The following is a 17,737-nucleotide window of genomic DNA, read 5'->3' on the forward strand; positions in this document are numbered from 1 at the left end:
TTGGCAATATCCATCTCATAGGAAGTACGGGACTGAATAGTGTGTCCTGTGAGAAAAGCAGCCATGGCGTTGGGCTTCCCTGGCACGTGGTTTTGTGGGAATGGCAGCAAGGCTGTATCTGTAGCAATTAATCAGGCAAGACCTTGAGCATCTGGCTGCCAATCATACCAGAGTGGCTAAACCACAAGGTTTGTTTCTTGAGCACTCCCACCGCTCCCCCGATAATGCTGCAGACAAGTAGCTCAAAAAGACCAATGTGTTTTTGTTCAGTCCCCTTTTATCCAATTTATCCTCACTCAGAAAGGTTTTTTTGTTTCAAGCTGAGGGACTGGAAATGTGCCAAGACATGCCAGGAACTTACTGTTCCCAAAAGGGGGAGTTAGTTTAAAAGAAGTAAGAGCTTTATTAGAAAATATTTTGAAATGCTTTATTACCGAGCCCTCTTTGTCATTACAAAAATGTTAGACCCAGTTAAAACAATCCTAATCCTTGTCTCTACTGGGTGTAAAAGGTGGTGCACCAAATCTTTGCCTGCACGGCCTTGAGTTTGGAATGCCTGTACAACTCCTTGGGGGCCACACAGAATAGCCATTCCAGGCATTTTGCAGAGACTGTTTTTCCCTATTGGTTGCAACCCCTGGGAAGAGGGTCTTTAGTTCAGGTCTAGCTGAACCAGTGGAGTTGATAACAGCTTCTCTTCAGTGAGGCGGAGAAGGCACAGGGGTTGATGACGTACTGGTTCCACCAGTCTTCCTAACCCCACACCCTGCTAGCTTCTTCTTTGAGTGATGGTCCCTATTGTATTCCACTGAGGGTTGTACGCATGCTCCATGTGCCGGAGCTGGAGAATTTGAAAGTAGTAGTGTCCGTTGGTCCTCAAGAGACCGAACAGTGGCATAGCTACACATACTGCATCCCTCCTCTGTACTGTATGGGGACCTAGACTTGGAATAGCAAGAGGGGGAGCAGGGCAGGGATGAGGTGTACTAGCAGAGCTGGGGCAGGACTGGAGTAGCAGGGATGTTGCAAGTCAGGATTTAAGAGATTTGATAGAATTGTATATATGGGAAGCTTGGCCAGTGCCTACTTGCCCTGTGCCTGACTCGAACCAGGGCTTTTAATCTTTCACTTTCATGAGCCCCATATTCACACAAATTAAAGAGAAGAAAGAAAGTAATCAGGCCCAGAGATCTGTTGCCAATGCATAATATTCCTCAAGGGATAAAACATTTTTCGACACTATCTACAACTGTTTTTCTTCTGCTCTACATTATTCCCTTGGTTGGCTATGTTGCCTAAAAAAAACTCCAAACAAACAAAAAAGCCCCTCAACTCTTCTAGGCTTCTAAAACAGCTGATTAGCTAAATCAGGAAGAGGATTACTAGCAATCAGGTGGAAATGTGTAAACGAACATACACTCAGCAAAATGAGGTGATTAGCTGAGTGACAGATTTGATGCAACCTGCTTGATACATGCACCCTGGGAAGTTTGAGGCACAGTAATACAGCCTAGTGCAGATGCTAAGGCCCATCCACACTAAAAACACAACTGTATTTTGTAACCAGGTTGTGACACACTCGCCAGAAAACACACTGTAGTTTGGTTCCCCCAACCCCGCCAGTGCAACCAGGTGTCAACCAAGTCTGAGCATCCATCCCTACCACACTGCCTAAGCATGTATCAGCGCATTCTGGGCAGCACCTCAGCAGGAGATAGAGTGGCCCAAAGTGGCCCAAGCAGCCCATGGACAATGTACTCTGGACTTGTTCTACTGCACAGAGACCTGGAGAAGGACTGGCCAAACTGTAGCAGGCACAAACCCGCACTCATTCAAAGTGGCACTCTGTCCCCCTCTAGAAGTGGCCGGGCCACATATAGTGGTTAATGAGCCTGTTGCAGCCTTGGTTAACAGAGAGGGTACTTCTAGATCAAGAGGGCCTCGGTTCAATCCCTGTTGCCTGCGAGCCCTCCCAGGGTGTTACACAGTCTAGGCCACTTGCCGGGGTGAATCACTGATAATTGCCATGGCTACTAATGAGTATTAACCATGTTATGTGGGGACACAAACCAGCATTTCCAGCACAGCTTTTCTGGCCTGTATAATGAGCCAAACCAAAACCCTAGAGCCAAACACACTCCGGCTTTGGAGGGCTGCAAAACCAATGCCAAACAATATACCAAAGTCACCTCACAAATCTGCAGAATAAAAGTAGCAACTAGGGATTATTTATTCTTTCTCTGTAGCCTCCTAAGAAGGCTGGCCCTAGGTTGTGACCTCCAGTTACTGCCAGACTCTCCACACTAGTTTAAATTCAGCATCTCCCCGTCTGCCCGTCCCCCACAATCCTTGACTCCCACTGCCTTTTATGAGGGTTAGTCAATTTAAGAAGATGTTTCCTTAGCTGAGGGGTGGGGGGAAGCCTGTGCTCTGTATCAGAGATCAATCCCTTACTCCAAAAGCTAGCAAGAACATGGAAGGGGGGGGTCCCCCATATATTCCCTCCCCATCTCTATTTTTTTTCTCACAGTAGCATGCTCTGTTTTCTCACTCTCTCCTACTCTCCACCCCACCAATTTCTCAAACCCAATCGCATCAGAGTTTGGGTGAGCTTTTGAACCCATGACCCTCAAAAGGGTTGGAAGTGAGGTAAAAATAAGTTTGCCCATCCCTAGTAATAATAATATTCATAGCATCCCTCATTTCCATGCTTCTCTCACTTTAAAAAAACATATATTTCCAGCGTCATGTACACACATGGCCACCTCTGGAGGGTCCGCAGCAAACAGGCAAGGAACCAGTACACAAGTTGGAGGAGAGATTTGGCCAGGACACAGACAAACCCTTCATTTTGCATCTGGACAGGACCCTGGATTGTTACATTGCCTCCCAGAGATCTATACCTAGTGCACTGTGAGGCAACGTATTTCAAACCTGATCCATTGAGCAGGCTTAAAAAAAAATCTGAAAAACACCAGGGGTACTCTTGAAAATGTCAACAGCAAGTGATGGAAAATGTCATTACTTGGACGGAACAGGAAAGTTCCTAGACTCAGCCAGCCAAGGAGAGCTGTGTTATTAAGGGGGAACTGGAGGGCAGGCAAAGTGAAGAAAATACACTTTTCTCATGTAAAAAATATTCTTTACCCTGAATCAGAAATACGGACCAGTCCCAAAGCAAACTGAAGTCAATGGAAAAACTTATATGGACTCCAGTGGACTTTGGATCTGGCCTTATACGAATTAGTTCCAATACACTGTGCAAAGTTTTGTTTTCTATTTACGGCTATTTAACCTAGCCAACAGATCATCATGTATTATGAAAGTCATGTCAGCTTTCATAGCTAAATGGGGCCGGGCTTAGAAAGGAGATGGCCAAAGAGAAAGCTTTCAGAAATGTTACTGATTCAGGGGGGTGGCTCTTTTCTTCAAGTGAGTACAGAACCGTGCCCCAGCCTGGTACTACAGGATCTCAAAATGTATTTCTATTTTCCAAATATTCCTTCATCTGGCTTTTCCGTCTGAATTACTTCCTAATTGTCCAAATAGCTTGTTCTTAATTTTGGTTCCTAAAGACAGGGTTTTAACAATTGAGGTTAGTATTTCAGAAAGTTTTCAGTCATCATTAATTTTCCCCTACTTTGCACTTATTTAAGGACCTACTTGATCCTAGTCTTTCTTTCTTTCTTTCTTTCCATCCTGTTCACTGCAGTTCAAGAGGCCCTGGTCCTCAAAAGTATGAAGGCACCTAGCACCCATTGAAATCAGTCCGAGTCAGGTGGCTGAACCCTTGAAGATCTGAGGTTTGAGTACATATGTTTGTGTGTTCTCATTGGATTGCCTCCTCTCTTTTCCAGAGCAGGTTTTATTTTGTTTCGCCCTTAGAGAAATTCAGGAAAACAAGTTTTCCCTTGGAGGCGAAGAGAATCAAAGCAAGCGTTGGGCTTGAAACTTTTGCAACGAGACATTCCACCCCCACACCCCCCCCTCCCCGGAGAAATCAGTTTAAAATGAGGGGATACATTTGCCAAAACAAGAGGGGTATCTGGAAGGCTAAGTAAGTCTAGCTAGCTCGGGTAGGATCAGGTGACCTGCAGCTGCTATTGCAGTCCAGTAGAACAAGATGGAATTAGCATGATCTTCTGGAAATGTGGAGTGATGATATGAAGCAAGACTGTTTTGTCTGTATCTGCTTGTTGATATCAGGATGAGCTCCGGATTTTAGGATGTGATTCAAATAACACCCAAGGGGCTTGAGGACCTAGGGTACTGGGGATGGGATTCATAGCCTGTCCCATCCAGTTCAAACCAGGCCCAGGCAGGTAGTGACTGAACTGTAATAATTTGCTTGGCCTACCACCTTCCCTCCAAGGATTTCAAAGCATTTTACAAACAGTTAACAAAACATTTCTCCACCCTTGGGTCTGCTAACGCTGCTACAACTAACTTCCACTGACATCATACTGAGCCCACTCCGTGATGTAGACTCGTATCATTATTCTCATCTCATCAGTAAGGAAACTGAGGAAGGGCGCTCAAATCCCTGCGTCATTGGCAGCTCAGGGAAGAGGGCTGAAATCCCCCAATTCCTAGGCCTGTGCCTTAGCCATACATTCATCCTTCCCAGGCTGAGTTCCTCATCCCTTGCTGGGAACTGCCTTGCAATGGCTGACGTGGAATGACCTGTTAGCCCTCCTCAGTCCATTTTTCTGACAGACACAGGTGCCCACATCACAAAAGCCCAAGTATAACTACACACTGGGAATTTTATTGGGAGGGACAAACCTGCCATAACGGGGGGGGGCAGGTTAGATGCAGTTTGAACAGGCTATTTCCAACTCTAATTTCTGTTGTTCTTCTTGGTCTTCTTGTAATCAGTTTCAGTGGAGAGGCCAAGGAGCCTGGAACTTGTTATATTCATGGCATACATACAGAGAAATTACATACATAAATACTTTCAGTGGAAGGGTGCAAGGTAACACTATTTTATGTTTTAGAATTCAGAATGCTAACACACGAGAAAACAGAAAGAGACAAAGCAGGCTGCCCCCGAAGGCAAAATTCAGCCCACCTTGCTTTAAGCTGGCTCTGTCCAGGCTGATTCTGATTGCGCTCTTTGCTACAGAGCTTCCTAGCAGGACCAGGAAACCCCCCACTCTTAAAGTGATAACTTGTAATCCCAGCCCAGTCCTTGATACACCACAGAATTCCCCTCTCACTCCTGGAGCTGGTCTCTTTAGTACATGGCTACAGATATACCTGGATACATGGGCCCCATCATCATCGTACTAGGAACACCTCCCAGTCATCAATGTATTTACCTTCACAACATCCCTGTTGCAGTCCTATTACTCCCACGCTCCAGATGTGGAACCATGGTACAGAGAAACTGAGAGACTTCCATTAGGACTTAGATGCCTAAATACCTTTTTGGATCAGGGCCCAAGGGACTTGCCCGAGGTTTGTGGCAGAGCACAGAATTAAAGCCAGGCCTCCTATGCCCCAGGGTAATGCCCTAGCCTCTGGTCCATCCTTCCTCTATACTTACAGATCTAATCTGTATGGGAGCATCCCATCCTCAGAAGGCTTTCAAATGTATTCCCACAAGGGGTTAGGTGTAACACAGAGCAAGCCCAAATCACTGTCCCACTCCTCCCATCAGCAATGGGATCTGAGCAGGAAACCAGAAGAAACAGGTCCTGGTGAGAACACAGCCTGTTTGAGAGCGGACAGCAGATCTAAGGGGCGCAAACAATTGGCAGGCACACCCGCCCTAAACACATCCCGTGGACCCTCCCACTTTGCATTGCCCACAGGTCCCAAGCCAAGTTCTTAGCTGCAGGGAGCTGAACAATTAATCTCTCCATGCCCACGCCCACTTCCCTGGGGGAGGCACCTGGTGGTTGCATTAAGCAGATTAAAAACTCTTCCTCCTAATGTTTTGCGCCCATTTAGCACTGATGGTTTTTGTGAGAGCAAGGCAATTGGCAGTAGAAAGCAGCACCTTCCAAAGCGCTCGGGAGAAGGGGAGTTTGTTGACATCAAGCCTAGGCCTGGGCTACACCCAGAACGTAAATCGACCTAGCCACATTGATCAGGGCTATGAAACTGAGGTGGACCTAACCTCCCCTGTAGATTCAACTTGGTTGATGGAAGAATTCTTCCATCAACCTAACTACTCCTATCAAGGGGGTGGATTTACTATAGCTTCGGAAAAACCCCTTCCCTCGCTGTAGCAAGTGTCTATGCTACAGTGGCATAGCTGAAGTGTTGCAGCCATGCCACTGGAGGGCTTGCAGTGTAGGCGTGCCCCTAGCTTCCCATTTACAGTGACAGTGTGAAGAGGGAGTGAGTATGAGGAGTGCATGCCCTGACTAGTTCCTTAGTACTGGGCCTGAGCAGCAAGGACTGGATCTCCACTTGAACGTTCCTAAATCTACACTGCTCTTCTGGGCAGGGCACCGGAACGGGACGGTGGGAGCAGGGGGCCATGGCCACATCACTTTTTACTGGCCATAAGGGAGAGCAATGGGGGGGAGGGGGCAGCGAGGATGGGGTGGGGGGCGGGGTCTTGGTGGGAAGGGGCGGCACAGGGGCAGGGCCTCAAGGGAAGGGGCAGTTTGAGGCAGGGGCTCGGGGAGACAGGGCAGCGTGGGGGTGGGGACTCAGGGAGCAGCACAGGGCCTCGGGGGTGTAGTGGCACAGGGGCAGGGCCACGGTTCAGGCGCCGGTGGTCCCCCCACTTTTAAGGAACTTCCGTCACTCCTGCTTCTGGGCCCAGCTCTATAATTCATTCCTACTTGTTCAGCACAGTCAGACCCTTATACTATATAAACACAATAGTGTCCGCAAACACAACAACTCATACGCATTGTCTGTGTCCTGATGGGGTTAAGTCCCCTGGGCTTCCCCCTACCATCTACCGGGGGGAGGGATAGCCCAGTGGTTTGAGCATTGGCCTGCTAAACCTAGGGTTGTGAGTTCAATCCTTGAGGGGGGCGATTTAGCGATCTGGGCCAAAAATTGGGGCTTGGTCCTGCTTTGAGCAGGGGGTTGGACTAGATGACCTCCTGAGGTCCCTTCCAACCCTGATGATCTATGAATCTAGTCTCACAACCTTGTAGGTCAGGATTGTTAGCCAACCTCAGAGTCAGGGCTTTTTGCTTCCACTAGTTAAAGAGATGCTCCCTTGAGCACCGAAAAGCACTCACTTTCTAAATGAGACAAAGCCCCAACACGGCAGCTGGGAGAGGCTGGGCTCCTGAGGATAAGGGGGAGACAGGACAGGAGTGCTTGAAGGAGGAGAGAGGGGGCTCTTGGTCCCTTGCCCCTTTCACGGCACGTGCGGGCAGAGGGCGCACAAAGAAGGTGCTTGTTGTGGTCCCTTCTACAACAGGCTCTAATTTAATTCAGGGGGTGCATCCTGCATTAAAGTGTCATGTGAGCCAAGCCATTTGGCCGCCTTGCGATCCAGTCGCTCTGCCTATAAACCTAGCAGTGCTACACTGCAGCGATCTACCCAGGCTCAGTGGTTCCCATGAAGCTTTTGTGCTCACCGTGTATTGCTGAATCCTTCTAATATTTCCCAAGTGTCCGCAGGCCCCTTGGACACTGGCCAGCCTGCAGCAGTTAAAGCAGAGCCCACCTACACAAGCAGACAGATGAAGAAGGAAACTGACAAGGATCGCAGTGGAAAGAGCTTGAGCCAGGACTAGCCGCATGCCTGAAGGCTTTACACTTTCACGTGCATAGCTCTGCCGAGGGCCAAACAGCAGGGATGGCTGGATTAGATCAGATTACTGTCATCTTTACATGGATCCTCTAGTTCTACCTGTCACACTCACTCACCCCTGGTACTACCTGTGGAAAGAGCCACAATATGGTTTTCCTCTGGGACACAGGCACAACTAGCTGTAGATCGCACCCCCTCAATCCCTGACAACTTTTAGCTAGCCAGTTCTGGCCGCCTCCAGCAGCTGCAGGATTCCTGCATTTTTCACTCTTGGCTCCTCCCCCATAACTCTTTGCGAAAATTGGTATCACTTCTGCTACGGACTCCCACTGGCTTCCGGGCCCTCTGCTGTGACTCACCCCATGTTCCCCGCCTGGCACACGGGGTGTGGTTTTGCTTTTTTAACAATTTCTCCCTGGAACATGTTTGCTGTCCTGTATCTTGACCAATGTGAACTTCACGCTGCACCTGAAGAGGCATAAACTGAGTTCGTGTCCCTCTAACCTTTCTCCTCCACACACTGGAGCTCATCTAAACCCTGCCCCCACGAAACTTTCTCAAGCCTTCTTGCAACCTACCCCAACGCTCCACAAAGAACCCCAGTCTGACCCCTTCTCCCTGGGCTGACTCCTTCCCTCTCCTTGCCCACCTTGTACCTGCTTTAGCCAAGCACAAGTTATTGGGTTCCATACAGGAGTAACTGGGTGAAATGTAAGGGCCTGTGACATACAGGAGGTCAGACTAGATGACCCAATGGTCCCTGCTGGCCTAAAACTCTATAAAGCTACGAATAAGCCACCAGCCTGCCTCTTGGTGAACATCTACACTGCTGTTGGAGGTGTGATTGCAGCATGGGTTGGCATAGCTTTAATCTAGCTAGCATGGCTAAAAATAGCAGTGAAGACATGGCAGCATGGGTCTCAGCACAGGCTGGGAAGACGAGTACATACCCAGAGGAACTGGGCAGACTTGTACAGCCCAAATCTCTGCAGCTTCATTTAGCTACTTTTAGTCACGCTGCTAGATTAAAGCTAGCGCAGGTCTGGCTCCCCATGCTACAACCACACCTCCAACTGCAGTGTAGTTGCACTCTTCCTTGACACCCATGGATGTGCGCTCCTGGTTTCCACGCCCCAATGGCAGGAAATAGAAACGTTAAGGCTGAACATATGATCTTAATGCTCCCTGTAGGTATGCATACCTTGTGACAGTTTTTCAGTATGAACAACGAGGAGTCCTTGTGGCACCTTGGAGACTAGCAAATTTATTTGGCATAAACTGGAGCACATGACTTATGAGGAGAGGCTGAGGGAACTGGGATTATTTAGTCTGCAGAAGAGAAGAATGAGGGGGGATTTGACAGCTGCTTTCAGCTACCTGAAAGGGGGTTCCAAAGAGGATGGATCTAGACTGTTCTCAGTGGTAGCAGATGACAGAACAAGGAGAAATGGTCTCAAGTTGCAGTGCGGGAGGTCTAGGTTGGATATTAGGAAAAACTTTTTCACTAGGAGGGTGGTGAAGCACTGGAATGGGTTACCTAGGGAGGTGGTGGAATCTCCTTCCTTGAGGTTTTTAAGGTTCCTTGACAAAGCCCTGGCTGGGATGATTTAGTTGGGGATTGGTCCTGCTTTGAGCGGGGGGTTGGACTAGATGACCTCCTGAGGTCCCTTCTAACCCTGATATTCTATAAGCTTTTGTGGGCTATAACCCACTTCATCAGATGCATGGAGTGAAAAATACAGTAGGTAGGTAAGCTTATGCCCAAATAAATTTGTTAGTCTCTAAGGTGCCACAAGGACTCCTTGTTGTTTTTGCTGCTACAGATTAACATGGCTACCACTCTGAAATCTTTCAGTATGCAATCACACACTTTAAAAAAAAAATTGAATGCATCTAGGTGTCTAAAATAATTGGTGATCTCTTAATTGGAGCCAGCAGGCTACTGCCTGGTCACCCACTGGCAGACACAACAAACATCCCAGGGGAGATTCTGTTTGAGTTCCCTGGGATCAGTGCTCTCAGCTGGCAGCCATTCTAATTCCACAAAGAAAATCTGAATAAAGCTCCCTGGGAAGCACCAGCCACGACCTGCTCCTTTAATCTCAGTGGGGGAGGAAGGGGAGGTAGCCAAGTTTCAACCCCCTGCCAAAACTCCCTCTTTGGATCAGCATCCCCAAGACCCAGCATCCCCCTGCAGGTGCACTGAGCTTTGGAGATGAAAGGACTGCAAAGTGCAGACAGCAGTCCAGGATTTAGGGTGACAGCATATCAGGGTTCCCGCCCCACTCTGAACTCTGGGGTACAGATGTGGGGACCTGCATGAAAGACCCCCTAAGCTTATTTCTACCAGCTTAGGTTAAAAACTTCCCGAAGGCACAAATTTCTTTGCTTGTCCTTGGACGGTATTGCTGCCACCACCAAGTGATTTAGACAAAAATGCAGGAAAGGGCCACTTGGAGTCCCTAGTCCTGCAAAATATCCCCCCAAGCCCCTTCAGCCCCTTTCCTGGGGAGGCTTGAGAATAATATACCAACCAGTTGGTTACAATGTGAGCACAGACCAAACCCTTTCGCTTTTAGGACACTGAAAATCAATCAGGTTCTTAAAAGAAGAACTTTATTATAAAGGAAAAAGTAAAAGAATCACACCTGCAAAATCAGGATGGAAGGTAACTTTACAGGGTAATAAAAAGATGCAAAACACAGAGGATTCCCCTCTGGGCTCTGTTTCACAGTTACAAAGAACAGGAATAAGCACAGGCTGTGTGAGTCAATCCGGGAGCTAAAGAGCTAGAGAGATCTGCAGGGTCTTTCTGTGTCCAGTGGCCTCAGTGAAGGATCTCCTCTGTCTTCATCACACCCAAGTTCTGCCTCTTCTCTACCCCACAGGATGCTACCACACTAAACAACATCAGGGGAAGCTGCTGCCCCCTGAAATTGGGCAGGTCAAGCTCTTGAGGAGTCTGGGGAGATGCTCCCTGGGAGCTGGCTAGCAATTTTTGATCCCCCATCCCTTATTTCATATTTGTGGGATTAGTTTTTTATGGAAGGAAACAGTCCATAAACCAGACAACAAGGACAATGTCTCATGGCTTGTGTATATTCCCAAATACCCACCCTCATTGGTAAGACTACTCGTGACAAAAACAATGCCCTTATTTTTAATAGCGCTCCCCTCTCACCTAAGCACTTGTGTGTTTGTAGTTCCTCCCCCTGCTTTCCATAGCCTGATCCTCTCAGATGAGATTTTTGTGAGCTTTTACTCCAAGCTGACCCAGTAGAGAGGGCTCAGCTGCTCCCCAGGCCTTCCCTGGTGCATGGGAGGTGCACTGTGCTGCTGCAGGTGGTTCTGCAAGCAGTGAATGGTCAGAAGCAAAACAGGACCAGGACCAGGTTGTGGGCTTGCCTCCTGGCCACATGAAAAAACCCAGGGCACAGAGAGCATACAAGGTTAGGGGTCTATTTCAGGAGTGGGTGAGCTTCTGTGGCCTGCGATGTGCAGGAGGCCAGACTAGATGATCATGATGGTCCTTCTGGCCTTAAAGTCTTTGAATCTGAGAAAGAGAAAGCAGGGCAGTGCCACTTTAGAGAGCACCCCTTGCAGTTCAGGCACAGAGACCGTAGCTCCAGGGAATGTCACTATGGAGACACCCAGGGATGCTGTCTGCACAGTGGCCTGTTGCTTCTGGACATCAGTTTATATGTCTGCAGGTGCTAGCTGGGGTGGTTAAGCTTGGCACAGAGAATTACACAACCCCTATGCTATCTGGATAGAGAGGGGTCTTGGCATTGGTGTCTCCCTGCAAAGAAAGTCTTGAAAATGCGACCCAAGTGTGCATAATTCCTGCCTGAGTCTGCCCACGGCCTGAAGTAATGTCTCCAAGAGGTGTGAACTTCCCCATTCATCTTATTCACCAGGAAACCTTCTGCCATCACAAGGCAGGGCAGATAACAGTACAGGGAAGGGTCTTAAGATGAGGGTACAGCCATGGTGCCACCATATGGGGTGTGCCTGGTGCCCCACATCATCTTAATTTAGCCCTGTGAGCAGCACGGTTTTGGGTGGGAATGGAGAACAGGCAGCAGAAACAGGATCTCATGCTGCTTTGCTGCAGCACACTGTGGGGTGCATCTTGTTTCCCGTCCTGTCTTCAGGCCTAATGGGTGGAGAGCCTGGAGATGAACCATGCAGGCAGTTCTCCACCAGCCCCTGAAGTAAACCTTCTGGAAGGGGCTGGTACAGGAGCTGTCTGCCCAAGTCTACAGCTCGACGGCTTGAAACACTAGCACAGAGAGATGCATAAGCTGCCCCATTCATCTCAAAGGGCATCACCTCCGAAGCTTAACAATGACCACGTGAACCACTGAATGTCAACATTGCTGGCTTCTCTGCTGGTGATTTTGGCAGAAACATCCAGCTGCTCCCGGACTGTGGCCAGTTCAGGTTGAATAGAGGCCACCGCTTTCTTCTGTCACTTTGACCCCTGCAAGTAAGGAGCACTGGACAAGAAGGAGAGAGAGAGAGACTGCGGATGAGCCTAAGTGCAAAATGGGGGAAGCAGAAGCAAACGAAACAAAGTGCAGACATCACCGCCGTTGAAAGGGACCCGAATGCAGCATCTTGGCTGCCACTTGTTGAGTGTACGGTGTCATTGAATCCCGTGCTCGGCTGCGGGAAAGCAGCCCTGTAATTGTGCATTGTGATGGTGAAGGAGGATAGAAAGGCAGCTGATTCCGGTTGGGTCAGTATTGCCCAAACGCTCACAGACAGGCCATTGTTCCCGCCGCTGGGACAAAGAGCCCCGTTCTTGCCTTACCGCAGTCAAGTTGTTCATTGACATGCTGTCACGGCACATTGCCAAAGAATAAATCAATTACAGATCAGATGACATGGCCTTTCCCCTCCTGCCCCCACCTCATCTCCTGCCCCCTTTGACGCACACTTGTGCTGTGCTGGAAAGTCATGGATCCCAGGTCTGACCTCCCTGGAGAGTCTCAGGCTAAGGTATATCTTGTTATCGCAGAGTAAGGCTGCTCTGTGCTTGGAGCCCACTGTTACTAAAAGGCAGGTTGCAAACCCTGCACTGACACTATATCCCCTATAGGGGTTTCATGCGCCGAGCCCTGAGCATATAAAATGTTAATCCAGACAAGCTACAATTTCTTGTTTCTCTGCTTTCTCCTCTATGATCTCCTACATCAGCTCCCTAGACAAGTGGATTTACTTGCCCCTACCAGCAGGTGGCTATAAAGAAGGGGAGGGTGGGGGGCAATCACAGACTTCTGCTGATATGACCCCTTCTTCCCGCAGAAGACTTTTACAACGCTAAAGCATTGCTTCTGCCAGCCAGGGAGCCAGGGCTGCCGCTACTTATCAACTCCAGCAAAAAGTGCTCACCTTCCGAGATGGCATCAGAAGAGGCAGCTATGTCAAACCTCAGAAAGACGTGTGTGCGAATGAGTGTAGGGGAGACCCAGGTGGCCGCTCCAGCCCTCTGCTCTCTCTGCCCACAAAACGGCAACAGGCTGAAGTGCACATTCACCACTGCATGGGGGAGTATGGGGACTCGTGGCTAAGCTGGCGTGTGTAATGTAAATGCCTTCTTCCAGCCAGAGAGAGGCCAGGCCCTTCCGTGGCCCCTGAGTCCGTCTTGGAAGTCCTCAAAGAGGACAAATAGGTGGCTCATCCTTCAGATCCTCTCAGCATCAAGCTGCTTCTCCTCATTCTGGGCATCTGGGACTGACCACAGTGGATCTTGCTAAGTGGGCCCAGTTAAGGTGAAACAGAGATCCTGACCTGACCAGTGGGATGAAGGCTGATTCTAAGGGCTAAGCGGCCCTGTATCCCAGCTAGGGGAACTCCTGAAGGCGAATGCCTGAGTTTCCTCCCTACTTCAGGCAGCAGAACAGGCTATTTGGGAGGCAGTATACTCTTGCGGTTAGGGCACATGACTGAAAGTCAGGATTCAAGAGTCCTGGCTTGTTCTTTGGCCTTGGAAAAGTCACCTAACCTCTCATTGCCCCAGTTACCTCATCTGTATCAAGGGACACCTATTTCACGGGCAGTGTGTTGAAACTTATTTCAATAAATGCTCGTAAGAAGTGCTTTGAGATCCCCAGAGGAAAGGTGCCGTGCATTACTGTCATTATTTCAGAGTCTGCCATATCCCCATGGCACAGGTTTGGAGCCTGAAGTGAACGCTGTACTGCAGGCAAGCCAGTCTCTACCTCCCTGGCACCACCTTCAAATCCTCTTTTGGCACATCTGCCAAAGGAGACGATCCAAAAGTGAGAGCGGCTGTTTTGCTGCGGGGGTGCCATAGCAACAGAGCCAGAATCCAGAGCCTGGCATGAGAGATCTTCATTTCCTTGTGGCTCACAGCTGAGGCTTCGCTTCCTGCATTGTGAACCCTGCTGGGACCCACTGTCAACACGCAAGTGTGAACCTGGAATTTTGGTCATTTGCCAACAGCTGAGTGGAATGTTTTTCTCAGGAAGCGGCAAGAAGCAGAAGAGGGGAGTAAATGTTACTGCCGCACTAGGGGGACCTTGTTGGGATCTGGTATTCAGACCACACTTTGGAACCGGGCGATTTTGCTGCCTGATTGAGGTTGGCAGCTAACGAGCTCATCGTTGCACAATACAGTTACATGGAGAACATGGTCAATGTGTCAAAATTTGACTAATTAAAGGAACATTTACAGACCTATTTTATATTATCCCAACTATTTCACAAGTACATTTGCTTTGTGCTTAGGGAAGGAAAGGAAACTGCACAGCTCTGATTCGTCTGAGGACAGACAGGATTGTTCCATCCACATTTGTCATATTCTTTAATTTGGCAGACTGATGGCGTGGAATTAAAGAGGAAGGAGGAATAGAAGAATTAAAACTATTTGTTACACTTAGCTGTATGATACAGATCTGCAAACACATATGCCCCCAAATGCACAGAGGGACCGAAGTATACATGCCCAGAAAGACTGCTCAGCGACGCATCTAGACGCATCTACACATACAAAGATGCATGCTCAGAGATGTATATGCAGCATGTATGCACAGACACATGTGCACACGGGCCCACCCATACAAGTCAGACTGACAGGCACACGTGGCGCTCACTGTGATCTCAAAGAAGTCTTGGGTCTGTGGTTACTCCAGGGTGGAATATTATGAGTGCAGACCAGATTGTTAGGGGCAGCGCATTTCAGGACATTGCCAAGACGTCCTGGAAAGGGACAGCCCTTTTTAAAATATTTGAGAGCAGCGGAGGGACTGTCATGCTGGACTGGTCTGAGTGTGCCATTTCGGGGGTGGCATGTGTTTGGACGGGCCTAGAGCAGACATTGAGCCGAGGCTGCCGTGGCCTTGAGCCCTGACCAGCACGTTGCTAACACCACACCCAAGAGATCTTCAATCAAGACAAATCACCATCAGTGCTGATTTCCCCTCTGAAATTCACCCAGACCCATCCCTGGACCCTGCATCTCCATGCCCCAGTCCAGTCGGAGACGTTACGGCACCAATGCAAGAAGTCTCCTGTCCCGAATAGAGCAGAAAGCTTAAGGGACGGAGGCAGGAAAGACCGCATTCCCCGGCTGCCAGCAGGAAACAGCTGCTGCTGACTTGACCACATCATACAGACCCAGGGCACCGAGCCCCAACTCTCTGTAGAGCTGCATCAGAACCATCACTTTTCTTGGGCTGTGTCTGTGATGCCAGAAGACCCCACCCACTTTAAGTGTTGCAAGCACATGCATGCACATAGCAGGATGGCTCAACTTCTGCTCTGAAGCCTTTGCAGGAAAACCCGGCATCCTTGGCACAATAGCTCCTTCTCTCCTCCCGGCCCCCACTATAACCCTTTGGGGCTTTGATCCCTATCCTTTGAGTCACCAGACTGGGGATGGGCAAGATGTAGGTGTACAGAGCATGTTGTCCAAAAAGCAAGCCTAGGAGAACATTGAGAGAGGGAGGCAGAAAGGAGGGAGAGAAGGTATTTAGTGAAGCAATAGCTCCTGCTCTGGAAATTCCCCAGGCATGTTTTTTTCACCCACCTGTGTTATGCTGGCAGGCTGGGCTGGCCAGCGCCTCATCAGAAGCTGTAATAACATGTCCTTTTGCATCCAGGAATGCACAGATGTGCCAACTGCAACTGGCGGTGCTGAAAGGATATGTTTCCTGGAGCAATCTGCCATAGCCTGCAGAATTTACCGGTTCAGGAAGAGCATGAGAAGCCTCCACCTCTTGTTTACAGCTACTCTCCTTCTAGACATAGGTCTGAACCAAGCCAGAACTCCAGAAATAGTCAGACCAGGGTCTGTATTCTGCAGCACTGTCTGCGCTGGGCCAAACAAAAATCTGCAATCTGCCCCTCCCTGCCATATCATGGGGAGTTTGGATCTGGAGCCTGTCTGGGGTGGAGGATCATCTACAGCATCGTTGGGCTAAGTTAGCTGTCTGCAAGGAGCGCTGTAAACCTGGTTGTAATTTCAGTGTGGACAAGGGGTACAGGTATGGAGGAAAGGTATGTTTCATGGGGTGGTTACTGGGAGATGGGCGGGAGGAGATACAGGTGTGGCCCAGAGAGGGTATTTATAGCAATGGGCTGGGCAGAGTTTACATAGCTCCAGGTCTTCCTCTTACTAGTGAAAAGGTGCAGGAAGGGAGAATTTACTTGCCTGGCTCCGTTCTGCTATATTGTCCCCTCTCAGAGGCTGTGGCAGTGAAGATCTGAGAAGGATCTTGGGCTGCAGATTGCACAGAGACCAAGAATCTGTGGGATTAACGAGGCTAAAGCCTATGGATCTTGCCCCCTCCACCTGCTAGAAGCCTAACTCCATGCATGCACCCTGGCCTGACAGAAATGCCTACCAGCTGCAGCACATACAAACCCACCTAGTCTGCCTAGCTAGGTACTGGCAAGTCTAGCCCATGCTGACCTCCGTGCCACTCCAGCTTCACTGCTATTTTGAGCTGTGCTAACTGGATTAAAGCTAGTGCGGGTGTGCAATCCCCAGGCTGCAATCCCATCGCCAGCTGCAGTGTAGATGTACCCAGAGACAAGGCTGGGAACAGAACCCAGGAGTGTTAGCTCCCAGTCTTCTGTCCTAGCCTACGTGTCCTAGCCCTCCCCCGGCACCCCGAGCCAACCTAGGAATGGAATCCTACCTCCCAGTGCCCTCCTCTAGCCCATACCCACAAAATCAGTCCAAACAGCCATAACCTCTAGCATTAGGTATGACTAAAACCAGCTCTACACCTAAAACGTAGGTTGACCTAGCTGCATGGCTCAGGTTCTCACACCCCGGAGAGACATAGTTAAACTGACCTAAGCCCCACTATAGGCACTGTGAGGTCAGCAGAAGAGCTTTTCCGTTTGTGACCCTGGCAGACCAGGTGCCAGCTCATGCCAAAGCCACTGGGCCTCGCTGGACACTGACAAATGCAGAGCTGGAAACCAGTCTGGCTCACCTGTGCGTTAGTGTTGTTAAAACAGATATTAGCATTACAAGAATGTGTTTAGATTTTATGAAATGTTTGTAGGATGCTGCATGTATTGATCTTACGTCCAATACCTGGATCCCGTGGTATAAGGCAATGTGTAAGGGTTTGCTCTGCAACTATTAAAGTGTTTGCTAAGCCCCCAGCAAGGAGAGAAGCATTACCAAGTGTGAAATACTAGTTTACCACAAGAGGTGTCATCTCCACCCCAACAAAAGAAGGCCGACAGCCACCAGACAAACCACTATGGAACATCAGTGGACAAAAGACTTTGTGGATTGGTCGCCCCACACCTATGAAGCAGGGACCTGCACAAGCCCTCATCCCATCACAGCTTGAATGCTGGGGGAAGGAAATAAAAATCCTTGATAAGGAGAAATTGTATCCCGATGCTGCTTGAACTCTGCGGGGTGAAGATTTCTAAGCATAAGCAAGGGGGCCCTAGAGGTTTAGCTTGGATTAGGCCTAAGGGACATATAAAGCTTGCCTATATACCAGCTAC

Source organism: Eretmochelys imbricata, chromosome 1, assembly GCF_965152235.1.
Source record: "Eretmochelys imbricata isolate rEreImb1 chromosome 1, rEreImb1.hap1, whole genome shotgun sequence".
Classification (NCBI taxonomy): domain Eukaryota; kingdom Metazoa; phylum Chordata; order Testudines; family Cheloniidae; genus Eretmochelys; species Eretmochelys imbricata.